Source organism: Sinohyriopsis cumingii, chromosome 17 (assembly GCF_028554795.1).
Source record: "Sinohyriopsis cumingii isolate HCF-2022 chromosome 17, ASM2855479v2, whole genome shotgun sequence".
Lineage (NCBI taxonomy): Eukaryota > Metazoa > Mollusca > Bivalvia > Unionida > Unionidae > Sinohyriopsis > Sinohyriopsis cumingii.
This window is the reverse complement of record NC_142977.1, coordinates 72,907,551-72,922,597: the sequence shown is the minus strand read 5'-3', so window position 1 is coordinate 72,922,597 and position 15,047 is coordinate 72,907,551.

The window sequence follows — 15,047 nt, the reverse complement described above, 5'->3', positions numbered from 1 at the left end:
TATCCGATTCTTATTCTTGTTGTTGTGTTGTTTTTGGTGTGTTCGGTTTTGGTTTTGGTGGGTTTGCACTTACCACCTGTGCATAAGTTGTGTTCTGTTTTGTTACTGAGTCGTCATTATATTCATTTTCGCCATTTAACGTGACCCTTTTTCCCACAGTGGCCACAAGGGCGCACCATGTGGCAATTGTAGAACCAGGTTTGGACCGGTAGTCCATAGATTTTGATAATTTATGGGATGTGTGCAGCATCCTGATAGTTTACTCGTAGAATAATTTTCCCGGTGCAGAGCCCTGGGATTGCCTTATATGTAAATTATTTTGTATTGTAGACAAGTATTCGAGTTCTTTTTTCAAATCCTTCACGGAATACTTCAAAGAAATTTCTTTTGGAAATCTTGACACATAGATGTCGGCAAACTTTCTTTGTATTCATTTTGTAATTGGTGGTGGTGGGGTGGTCACTTTGACCACCCTCTCGCACATGATTATAATGCCTTTGGGCAATAGAAGCTCTTTCCTCTTGGGATATAGGAATGAAAATTCCCTTCCCAATGTTACACAGTATATCCATGTTTTCAGAGTTAATCCCTCTATCAGCTAGGGCTGCTATGACCTCTATTGTGGTAGGTCGTTCAGTGCTGTTTACCTCTGAGAAATCCATTGCCTGTGCCCAAGGGACACGGTATGCCTTATAAAGGCGTCCTTGTCCAATTTCTTCTTCCTCTGTCTTAACAAGTGCTTGAAGAACTTGCCTCGCCGCTTACATGTGTGGTTATATTAGTAGCAGTTTTCTTGGGGGGTTATAGCTCTTAACATGGCTTTATTAAGAAATAGCTTAATTTAAAACCACGGTTATGGCTGAAATAATATTGGTGTACTGTTGTGTATGACCTAGTGTTGCTAGTGTGATAGAAAATAGAGATGTTTTACCTATCATTTTTGATCGCACGGAAAAACTCAATCTCTGACCTCGTTCCTTTGGGAGACCGGATGTTGATTGCGATGCTATACCGTCTGCATTTCAATGCATCTGTCCCGTAAAGGGTAAGCTTTCTGACATGACTCGTCGTAATGTAATTTGGCTATAGAGAATTTGCTCTATATGTACACCAGCTGTGACATATATGAGCAGCTAGGTACTTAGATTTCCCGCTGCAGGATATTCGCATGGTCTCAGTTTCGCTCGGTATTTGGAAATAACTAAAGCCGAAAGAATATACCACCCACTGGTGACGCTGTACGCGGCAACAAAACCCGAGTACATTTTTGACAACATATACATATTGATATAACTCGTACACAGTTCCGTGACAAAGCGGTTACTTAGTATTGCTTTAATTCCCTTCTAATTTCTTAAACACCTGAACTGGAAGTTGTATTTGTTCTTTGTTTATTGCTTTAAGGACAGAATCTTCAATTGCAACAAAGACATTGAAACAGAAAAATAATTTCTATTTTTATGTTGTAGAAAATTCAAAACCATGTTAGCTACAATATTACACATTCAGAAAAGATAGTTATTGAGGTATTTGTAGAAATTATTCGAGACTAGATTTTAAACATATCAAAAATGTTTTAGTATACAAATTTGTCATTGTAGCCCCTGGTGGTTAAGTGGTCTAAAACGTTTGTCTCTAACTGCCATGTCTGCTCTGTTTGCCTTCGGTTAACCAAAGTTTGCCAGTAGCTTCCTAGTAATATAGTTATTCTTAAACTTTTTTGAATCTTCACTTGACATAGGATACTGTTTAGTTGTATATTCTTTAATTATTTATCAAAATTATATCTCATTAATTTTTCTTTGGAATAAATCATATCAAGATTGTGTACATCATGACTGAATATTGAAACAGTGTAGTTTTTAAAATATTTCAAAAATAAATGTTAATATTTTGTTTTATATTTTAACATGGAGTCTCTATTTTTTATACTCGTTGTGAGGTTCTATTTTGTCTATTGTTTATTGTAATGATATTTATAGGTTACTTCTTTTATATGGGAAAATATGAACGAGTTATTTGGCTGGAATACTACACGACCTTTGGTGTGCAGTATATCCTTCCAAAAAAATGAGTTCATATTTTCTCACACAAAAGCAGTAACCTTTTTATTATATGCTTATTTTTATTATGTGCTCATTTTTAACTACCTAAGGCTTAATAATAAAATACATTACAAGAAACAGTGTAGTTGATTTATTCTTTATTACAAAATAAATTCACAACCGTAGATTCTTCAATACACAATAACAGTATTCAAGCGCACATGGCTCTTCCTACCGACTTTTTAACTTCATATTGTACCGTGGGCTCAGTCAATTATTTGAAAACTAATTCCTATTTTGCTCTATTTGAAATTAAAATTTAAAGTCATATTATGAATGTCTGCGCCATTGAACAAAGTTCCCAGCTGGTCAGGAATGGAGGAATTGAGTTGTTCTGTTAATCTTGCTGTAAAAGATTATGATTGAGGTTCCGGTTCAGGTTCAAGTTGAGAAGGTGTAAGTTGTCGTCCTCAATTAGGTTTGATTGAGCTTTAGTTATAATCTGTGACTTAGGAGGTTGAGGTTCAGCTTGTGACTGATGAGCTTGAGGAAAATGTTTCCGTCGTCTGTGAGTTTATTAAGGAGATTGTAATTGAGCAGTTTTATGTTGTTCTCCTTTTCTTTCTTCATCTTGAAATCTTTGAAAATCATGACAATCAGCTCTTAGAGAGCTTTGTTTTCGTTTGTTTTAAATGAGATGTATATTTCTAACCCAATCAGCTTTTGTCCAAGATCCAGCATATTTGGTTCTTACGTATTACCCTATATTATTAAAATTTGCACTGAAGAATAATTATCTATTTTATATGAATAAGCTAAATAATCAACAGTATCTCCACTGACTTGCTTATCTCCTTTTCTTACTCGAAATACATATTTCAATCAGTTTCCTTTTACACCGGCTTATTAGCATAGTCATGATTAAATGTCTGTCTCTATAACTATAAATGCATCTAAATCTTGTTGGTGGTTTTTTGTAGCATTTTACGTAATATTACTTTCATAGGTAAATTTATCAAGCATTGCAACTATTACATTCAAGTTCTTCTTCAAGTTGTGGTTGTGGTGGAGGTTGAGCAGCAGCTATTCCAGCTGAAAGATCTCTTAAAATTCTTTCCGTATGTTTGGTTCTTCTCAGCAGTATGTCTTACTGCCGGAAAAAGACTTTCAGTGATTTCCGGAACCCTTTCAGTAGCCTTTGTAACATTAATGATTTAGAGGATGAGTTTCCCGTTTTATTACTTAACCATTATCTTCTGCACGACTATGTTGCTTAAGATTTTTTCATTCCTTACGTGTATGATATCTAAATTTCTGTGACACAGATTGATTCGAACCTTAAGAATTTCTGCCTGAAAAAGCTTATGTCCTATTATTTTATGTTTCTTATATTGTCCTCATATTGTGCAAACGCCATACATGACATAATCAATTTACGCCTATACGTCTATATAAAAAAGATATTAAGTGATACCTAACCACTAAGATTAACCCTAGTTTCTTTCAGTGCCGTCCTAGTATTATAAACTTGATTTTGTAACATGTGTATATTATCTATATAGTCTTTCACCACTTCATGTCTCATTAAATCAGTGTGAATTGATATTGATATTTCTTTCCGTTCACGTTAAAATATTAAGGAATTCATTTCAGTAATACAAAAGATCCAAATGCTGCTATATGTATCTAGAAAGACGTTACGACATCCGTGAAATGACGCTTACTATTCCAGCTAAATATCATGAAAGTTTTTAATTTAAAATAGTCACGTAAAACATTTGAACAGAAAAATTAATATTCCAGTAAATATTAAACGTTATATCTCTGTCGCTTAAAATGTTTCTTTGCCGTATTGCACTGGTAAACAGTCAAAATGTTTTTGATGCTGCTAAAATTTAAACATACAATATTTTAAGTTTTTATGCGTGATCAATTGTCAAATCAAAGAAACAATGTTGAAAATTGTATTATTAATTTTGATAATAGTCTGGCCCATGTACTCATTGGGTGGTGTACGCAATTTATCCACGTGCAACTATTTTTTAGTATTCTTATGGACTGGTGCCACCAAAATAATTTATAAATTATGTATGCACAATTAAAACTCTTTTGTGGTATTCAACATTACCAATATAGACAATAACCGATCCGCCAATATGTGGCCTTGAAGTAATTTTTATATTCGACGCTGTGTCAACATCAATATTACCACATCGTACAGTCATGTACGATTATATAAATAGAGGCGTCGTTTTAAACAGATCTTAGAGTATAATGGTTGATATTTACGGAAAATATTCCTCTAAACAAAAACAACAAATTGATGGTATAACTGATGGAAATATAAGGAAGCAGATTAGTGATGAAATATATGAATTATTAAATTTTGCAAATCTAGATCCAAACGAAGTTTTTGTATTTGAACATAAGCAAGGAAAATTTAAAAAAAGTCATCTTTCGTTGAAAGTTATTAATGTTACAATTAATGAAGTAACTGAAAATATCATACGTCTTTTTGATACTAATAAAAAAATCAAAGCCGGTGTTATTTTGTCGATGATATAGGTATCATTCGTGGTCGAGTACAAAATTCAGGTGATACTAGTTCTGTCAAGATGTCTAATAATATAATTACTGGTCATGGAGAACAAGAATCAGATATTGACGCTGTAACGAAGAAATACATCCTTCCAATGATGAACTCGTTAATTGCAGTTAATAATGAAATTAGCTCATTTAGAAAAAAGCTGATATCATTAAGGACAATTAGTCCAGAATTTAGTGTTAACTGTCCAGCTTCATTTCCAGCAAAATCAATAGCACCAGCACAATTAAGAGTATATTAGATCTGGAGAAATATCAGGTCGAAATCATTTCGGTAGATTGCCAATAAGTAATTCACTTATATTTGAAAATAAAAATAAAGACGATACAACTCCCGTTAGGCAGGTTGTCAGAATTCCCAGGTATTTATCAATTTGAACAAACCAACGATTAATTCCATCACAGATTAAAAAATAGCCATTACTATTAACTAACCTATACTGCAAGCTACGATATTAATCAATTCACTTGATTATGTTGTAGACAAATATTCTTCATCAATCATATATGTTTTAGGTTGGCCCAAGGTTCCTCCAGAACTTACATATCTCTGCTTTTGACAAAATCAGATTAAAATAAAGATATCTCTTTCTAACAGAAAGATCTAGAAATAACTACTGCATTACACAGCGGGTTATTGATTTTGTCTAGTGAGACGAAATTATCTAGCGATAAAAATAAAACGTGTAAATAATTTCAACTATTGCAAAATAATATTTGTTCACTGATACTAATTATCACATATATTGTTAAATTATTGGCTATTTGAATACAATTAGTTTACGATGAAAAAAGATAATAGTTAATAGCGATAGGTAATCTAGCAGCAACAATGGAAAGGAGCTTTGCCTGATATAGTTATCGTCCTTAATCGTGCTAGCTAGTCATGCAGTATCAAGCAGGATAACTACTTGATTACTCTACCGGTGAGAGCTTTGCATGATAGAGTTATATTTCTTCATATGAAGTGTTTGCAGCTAACAAATTGGGAGATAATGAAATAGTAACTTTTATTTATAGTTCTTTGAATATGCTGATCTGTTTATATTATTTTCAACAAAGAATATATATTCCTGCAAATATCAAAATATTGATAGTGAAATTCTACTTTTGCGCCTGTCTCTATATTAGCATATACAACTGCTTTGGAACTCTTATTATAACAACCAGTCCACACGATCGTCTTCGATTATCCCCACCACGAAAATATGTATGCCAAAGATATATTTTATTTTCCCCGGTATTGATTATAAGATGCCCATTATTAGTGACAGTACCGACTGGGTTTTTTTAATCGACAGTTCAAGATTACATCATCATGGCATGTTTCATAATTCGTTAAGATAAAATGTTTCACAATTTGTGCTCCATTTGTATATAATATTGTTTGTCTGAATGATTAATTTAACAATCTAAAGACCTAGTCTTCGGCATTTCATATCATCAATATCAGCATTAATTGTATCATAGTATCTTTTTATCTCTCTCTGTATTTGTTACCACCACATAGCACACACAATTGTACTTTTTCCTCTAACCCCAAAGCTACAATTCAAACACGGTTTAGGTCTCAAACTCCTTAATATATATATATATGTATATATATATATATATATATATATATATATATATATATATATATATATATATATATATATATATATATATATATATATATATATATATATATATATATATATATATATATATAATATTTCAATTTAAATAGTTATTTGTCTTAATCATATTATGGAAGATTTCATATCAACGATTAAGACTAAGCCTGAATATAGATTATATCTTGATAGCAGAACCCTGACCCAAACGTTCACGTTAATTCGATGGAAAATCTGATTCAAAGTACTCGTAATGCTAAAAAATGATCTTTTCTTAGAGGGTGTAAGTCATGTGTGGTCAATATTTAAAATCATACGTAACACCGAAGGTGTCGATTCTACAAGGAACGACCACAGATCGCCAACAATTGTCAATTATCTCGACAATCAAATATTTTTTTTTCAGAGAAACGTTAATTAAGGAAGTAGACAATGCTTGGATTATCAGTTACTAACGTGACCCTGTTCTTCATAATTAAAAAATCGCCGTATTAAGTAAACGTTCCAAACCAGGAATGTTGACTGTTATTGACAAAACGTATTATGAAAGAGCATATCTTGTGACCCGTAGTTACGTATGCCATTTATCCGCTAAATGATAAATCCAGCGTTCATAATATAAAACCGATTAACTTTTCTATAATAAATTGTGTAGCCGAACGAGTAGCATACTATTTTACAAATGTGATACGTGTGAATAAACTAACAGCTCAGTGAAGAAAACAATTACACAAATGGACTGAATCAGTCAGGGGTAAAGAGACTAGAATAAATGATGTTTACTAAATTAGGAAACAAAGTCAAGTTCCCAATAACAGTAAGAACGATACATGGGCTAGATTTTTAACCAATCAATGTATAAATCGAAAGGATCTTCGTTCAAAATTATTGATCATAATGCGCATGCATTCCTAATGCAGTAACAATATTTCCACGAAATCAAATTGTTTAATTTTAAAAAGTATATATTTGATTTTATTGATCTGTAACATTGTGTTTTTTGAAAGTTCAGATATTGGAAGCTATGATCAGTTTGTACAGCCTAAAAGTGATAGATATCGTATAGAATCTCTCCAGTAATAAACGAAGAATATTGCTTTGAAATGCACAATTGACGATGCTGAACAATTTATATCGTTTGTTGTAAATTAATACAAATTACAACATTTCATCCGCAGAAACAAGTTTGGTTACAGCACCAAAAGAAATATTATGGTGATGAAAACAACGATATAACTGATTTTGAGAATAATACCGCACAAAATCTTGGCAGAAATAATTGGCAAGTTTACCCAAGGAGGATCATATGATCATATATGACATCGAACAAGATTAATTATAGGTGATGTTGAACTCCATATTATAATTACTGATACAACAGAGAAGTAATGTTAAGTAAGCACCATCCCCTTCCCCAGGAACAACTAGCAGGCTGCGGTGCAGTCAGAAAAAAGTGGCACATGCACAATTGTGCGCACGCCACTATAATCAAACTCAACAACAAAAATGTTAATTTATCGGATGGAACTAAATTAGGTACAATTTTGAGTTACACAAATATGTGGACGTTGAAAATCCAGGTTTCTGTAGTAAACAATATATTGTGTTAAATCATATTGTTTAATTTCCTGCCACTTTTGTTGAGAGCGCGGTAATAATGGACAAATCTCAATGGACTCTAGATAATGTTATAAAGATTCATTCGTCAAAATGATTAACTATTTCGGATACTAATATTTGAATTGTAGTTTATCTCGCAGTGCCTCGAAGAATATATCAGCTGCTAAAGGTTATCGTAGAGTTAAAAGAAATTTAAAATCAAAGTCAGGATATTAACGATAATGTAGTAAGAAAACAATTAGTTATAAACAATGTAAGAAAAATAAGCACAACTATGATCTCGACGCTGAATTTATCATAACATTGAAACAATGATATAATAATCATTTTGCGAGCTGTAACACTGTAATGTTGTACCAATATTCAAATAATAATACAAAACAGTTTATCGTAAAAACATACTTCTTGTCTTGGTCACATTCGCGAAAATATGATGCTGACCTGTCTTTAATGTAGACTGTAGTCTTACCACACTGGACAGATTATGTATACTCACACTCCAAAACAGGATCAGTTGCTCTTTCTGTACACGCTTCATGTTCACCAGATTCATATAAATATCTTACAGTCACATTACCTAGTACTGAATGTTTTGAGGAGTCATGTCGTTGTATTGATTTAAGTTTTATGTGGTCGCAATTACGGGTCTCATGGCAATTGCACGAGTAATTTCATTATTTAACGCAGCTATTACACTTAGTAATCGTGCAATGACAGCCTGAATGCGATTATTTGCGGTATGTCCTCGTCTGATTTAGACGTTACGTTTTTTCATCAGAGATGATACTGCAGCAAGAAATACTTTTCCATGTATAGCAACTGTGGCCGTCGCATGTGTCCCCGTTGACAAATTCGTTCAAAAGCAGATGAAACTTTAGTAGCTGTTTTAGTTGATAGTTTTCTGCTTCTTTATACCTACTTGCAACGTAAATGATAGTCAACACGTATTTGTATGTGCGTGATTGACGTCTATGTGTTTTAATATTTTCATGGGGTTAAAACAAAATATCTGCCTGAAGAAATTCATTGGTAGCGCTAACATCAAAATAGTTATATTGAATATGTTTACCTTTGTTTATCAATTACCGGCCCCTAATACCTTTCAACGTGGATTTTGCTAGGAAGCGAGCAAGGTTTTCGCTGAGAGATTTCATTTTATGCAATTTTACGAGTTAATCATCTTTACATCTGCAATATGTCATTGTTGTAAATCCTTATTTGTATACGCTACATCATGAACGTTACATGCTTGATCAATCGCATTTATTGGATATTATTCAGGTCTTGGTTGATCTATGTCGTCAAGTCCGAAATTAAGTATGGATCCAGGACCACACAAATTATATCCCAGAAGATGTTTATTTCTCCTGAATACTTAGCCTATGTATCGCCAATGATGCAGCGATATCACCACCTGTTTGCCATGTTTTGTCAAGGGCGATATATATATATTTGCTTGTAATAAATTTACATTCTTACCTGTAAGTGCACGCTTTTTATTGTTTTATTATTGTTGTTATTATTGTTGTTAATCCAAGTGTGGAGGTAGATGCCGTGCATCGAACACAATATAAATCCATATTATTTATTATATTTGTACAACAAGGGGATATGTTATACTTAGCGGTACCATCTTTAGAGGATCCGAGATGCTACGATATGCTTAAATATTTTAATGAAAACGTAAAATTGTTGGACGAGGACGGAAGTGACATTACTGAATTTATCACCGATATTGATGAAGCCCCATCTGTAGATAACCTCGATGGATTTTGTAATAATTGTATGTATACGATGATGTGTTGCTGGACAAACAATAAAATCCAACTCAGATATCTTCTCGAGACAGACACAAAGACACCGATATTATATGCTACTCAGAGGTTTACACAAGTTCCTACAGACCGCAACGGTGGCCTAGTGGTTTGAGCGTCTGCCTCGGATGCGGGAGGTCGTGGTTTCGATCCCAGTCAGAGCCATAGAAAAAATCTTTCAAAAATGGTACCAAGAGCTGCATCGCTTGGCACTCACGATTAAGAGGTAAGTGTTCGGACTGGTTGGCCTGGTGTCAGGATAATAATGCGGCTGGTGTAGCAACATGACTGAAAAATTGTAACAGCTTCGTTAACAAATCCAAATCACACACACACACACACACACACACACACAAATACCTAAAGTGATCAGATATAACTGTAATGTTTTAGTTCTGTCTAATGGAGTCGATACACATACCCTGCGAAGTTTTCATCAGATTTGGTGTTCAGGGGATATGTATATGATTAAGTGCAAAAGCTTCTTTTCACGTGCGCATGCTACCAACGATGTTGAGTTGTCAAAATGAATGCAACCGAGAGGGTTCCAGTATAATATGAATAATACTAAAACTAATACTAATACTAATAATAATAGCAATACTACTACTACTACTAATAATAATAATAATAATAATAATTACTTTGTATAGCGCCTAATCTTTAGAAGGTCTACTCGCTTAAAACATTAGACAACACCTAAAATGTAAAAAAATACATATAATGATATGACTGCAAACACAAACACCATGAAATTAGAAAACATATAAAAACCAATCTGAAAATATTTAAGGTAGGAAACATTATTAGGTCTTTAAGTTTGCTCTTGCAGTCGAAATAAGTGAGTTTTGAGAGCACTCTTGAATGTGAACACTGTGTCTTTATGTCTAAGTTCAGTGGGCAATTCATTCCACGTTACAGCGCCCTGGTATGCAAAAGAACGCTGTCCAGATGACTTTGTTTTCATATTGGGATTAATGAGTATATGATTGTCATAAGAAGAGGAGCGTACGTATCTTGCTGGTATCTTCACATGGGTGAGGTTGGATAGTTATGTCGGACTAGAGTCCAGGTTTATTATACATGTTTTACGTGTGCGTGGCACCATCGATACAATTTTTTCTGCATTGATACATCATTAAATTTCATTACTGATTTTCCATTGGGAGTAAATCTAGACGACTATTTCCATGAAAACGAAGGCCTATTTCTTTTCTATACGACCACTAACTACATGTTGGAGCGCCATTCCTGATCCAGTGCACACAGACCTTAACTCCAAAGCAACCTCACGAATCGCTGCAAGAAATTTATATGTTCCACAGTTCTTTTGCATGTGTCACATCTGATATTAATACTTGAATTATCACTAAGTTTTGTTTTGCTTGGATGCATTAAGCTGAGCGAGCTATTTTCGAATTAACCATACGGTTACATATCCAGTCAATTTTGGTGACGACGTATTCATTGTGATCCAACACAAATATTTTCATTTTGTTGTTGTTTTATGTACTTTTTCGGCTGATTCTCTCTAAGGCCGATATTTTACATTATTTAATACGATAAAGTTAGATTATCAACATTCCACAGGTGCTTCGATCACCACCATTCACCGACATTCACCCTCCTTGAATATAGTCTTGTCAGAAGATATCGCAACATAAGATCGATAGCCACCACAAGAGTTACTAACACGTGTATGAAAATACAAGTCGACAACTTACCTGTCTGACCAACAGCAGGTCTTTCAGTTGCAACTCTTAAATCGAGTCCAGCGACATTAAGTCAATGTTGGAAAATTTGCAAACCAGTGTTTGTATTTTGATGTCGGTGCATATATGGCCACATATTATGATGTACAGATACAATGTGATTGACCACGTGTAATTTCGTCAGAAGGTTCCTAATGACCGTTTAGCCGCACAGAAACCTCAGTCTTTTCTAAATCGTTAAATATCATCTCACTGCGTTTAGCCATCGTCTCAATTGAGTTTTGAAAGCCATAAACACGTGTTTTGTTGCGATATGTCGCGTATAATTTTGTGATGCAAACTGTCCCAAAATAGCCATTTGTCGGCGCGAATTTCAGTTATGTGAAAGAAACGACAGCGTTCAAGCGGTTACAGATTGCATAAACGACAGCGTTCAAGCGGTTACAGATTGCATAAACGACAGCAGACGTGATTCTGTAACCAATAACGTGAATAACACATGCATCCACAATTTTAATATACCGTATAAAACTGTATCAGCAGCGGCAGCTCCAGCAAGCCCAATATCATCTTTGGAATTCTTCTTGCGCGTTAATGTGACTATTTTGACCCAATAAATAACCTTGCTAACATCTCAAAACCAAATTATGTTACTCAAGGGAATTGCTCTCGAAAATCAATGAACCTCCACGACATTGTCCTTGATGCTGAGCTGCTGAAAGTGATGTTAACTACAGGTAACATCTACATCAGCGTTACCAGCAAAGTTTATATGACACATGATTGAGATTACAGTTGCCAAAACGAATTATCAGATAAATCTTTGATAACTATCAGAGTTTGACATGCTATCATCGTCGCTTTATCTGGAGAACTCAATACTCTTAGTGGCTACTGGAAATTTGTCAAGAAGTGATTCGATTTCCTTTCCATCGATGGAATAACGTGTACTGCTGCACAACGCCATTATACAAATGTTAACAAATCCTACTGTGGTGTTGGCAGAATAATCTTTACCATCATTTTGTGCAAATGTTCCCTCAACTACCAATGATGCCTCAGCTGGAAAGAAAAACCTATACTTGTAATTCCATTTGTAATTGATTGGTATGCTTGCCAGGGAATGAGTAATACTGAAAAATCCGTTTCCCTTGATCCAATAACAAATGGGCGCCCATTTAAAATGTTGGATCAAGTATAGCTTAGAATTGAGGCATAGTAAAATATAAATTATTGATTATTTTTGTATAATACAACTCTCGCCCACAGCTGTACTCTATTCTCGATTGCCATATTTACGATCACTGAATTATCAACTATTATTGAGTCGATTCATTAATGATTTTACCAACCATCGACGGCATAATCTTTGTTGATGGTGGCTTGATGAGAACTGATATTTGATGTTGCTCGAGTCACTAATCCTCGTAGATGATTTCGAATGCGTTTGGGAATCTATTCCAGTGATATAACTGAATGTGGAAGTTATTGGAACGTATATAAAAATTGAGTTTTTGTTGGTTATTCATGTGTTCCTTCTTCGAATTATTTCATTAATCGATTCTATATCGTACTTACCAGAGTTAAGTTCAGTATTATACCAGGTGGCAGCAGTGTCTGATGAAAATATGAACGTGCTGTCTGCGGGAAGGCCGAGAAATGTTTGCGATCAGATATTAGACCAGCTGCACTAAACATACAGCGACTCTAATACGATCTCAAATTGTGATATTACCGGTATAGGTAGGTACGTTATAAAATCTCTGCATACATTTTTACTTTCCGCTTGCCAATGCAAAATATTATTTTACAACACGACTCCACTAGTCATCGGTGCAATGTATTTTATCAGGATAATCTATATGAATACCATTGCAGGCCTTTCAACACCTATGCCATTATAATATATGTTTGTCTTTGGTGGCATATTCTATCTTGTATTCTTTCCAGTTACTAGAACTCTTGAAAGAAATATGTGTACAAATTATAAAGTTCACCTTTCACGCTTTTTCGCCAATATACTGAGGCTGTGAATTCAATTGCGACTTGTACTCGAGTGGCACATGCGTGTTTTCTAATTACCTCTTAAATTGCTTTTGTGGATCTTCTGATGTCCTTTGTCCTTTTAACTAGCCTACTAACTTCACCAGTTTTTCTTCTTATCCAGTTAGCGCTTCCAATTGTTCAACTGAATAAATTATAGCGTTATTTCATAATAATTAAAGGTCAAATTCAAGAAGTATCAAAGTCACTGTTAACGTTGTGGTTTTGTACGTCAATGTTTCCAGAATCAACCCACTGAAACCCACGAACCGACAACGTTGGAAGCACTGACCAGCCAGTTATAGGATATTGCAATCTAAATACATGATGTAACTGTTAGGAGCATTATGGTCATATCCGTGCTCATTCGGACTATTTTCTCGCGCGCATATGTGACTCGCCAATGTAAATCCCACTATAAGATCATGCTCATTCCCAAAATCAACGTTAACTCTAAGATGGAAAGCGTATAACTTATCTGAGTTTATGCGAAGTTGTTTTATTGCAATAATTATATCATGTTTTCTCAAGGACTGAATGTTACCTTTGGAACCTTTTGTATTGCAACACCTATTGTTGTCAGCCACGAGGATTCAACTGTAAACTGTTGACATCATGTATATTTAATCCGTGTGTAAGGTGCATATGGACAGATTATCTCAATATTTGCACTTTAAACACCCATTACACAAAGTTACGTTGCATACACCGAATTTTACGTTATAGGTGATCAATTTAGTTGATTTCATTGGGGTAGAGGCATGGACAGAAACATATATAACATAGCGCAGTTTTAAAATTAGCTTGGTATAACGTTTAGCCGTTCAAAATTCCGTTTACAATCTGTCAGATGTTATGACTGTAGAAACGTCATTTAATATGTTTAACAAGGTTTAATGTTATATGCCAGGTATAAAGTGACACAACATAATACTTAATGTACTTAATCTGATATACAACCAAGTCGTACCTATCTATCATGGTTTGCAAGATAGGGAGCCAAAGCGAACGCCACTCTTACACTTCGTTTTCTATATGCGACTAAACATAGCCCATCTATATTCTATAACCTGGATATGTAATTAAATATGTTGTTTCAAAGGAAGAACGGTTCTCAAAACGTATCTTTTACATCAGATCTAGTCCTGAGTTATTTACATTCGTTTGACATACTTGTTTTATAATTCATCATAGACCCATTCTAGTAATTAAGTTGAAAGGTTCAATCTCTTTTTTAAAAATAAAATATCATTATTTTAACGGGTAAATCTTTCATTAACTCCCCAGAGAATAGTTCACAACATTTTTTACTAATGAAATGATCAGGAAAAACAAACTACAGTGAGATGGAAAGTGAATAATGTTGTTGACCAGAACACCATAACAAGTATGTGTCCTTCAATCACATAAATTGACGTGAGACGGACAGCACTAAACCAATTAATTCCTTAATAATGACTGCAAAAAATAAAACAGTTGGCATAAATCATTGTATAAATCAGTCGTATTCATAAAAATAACGAGCAAATATTTTCAGTTAATAACCAATATCCAGTGATACTTTTTATAAAGAAGTTTGTGCTATTTTTGTGT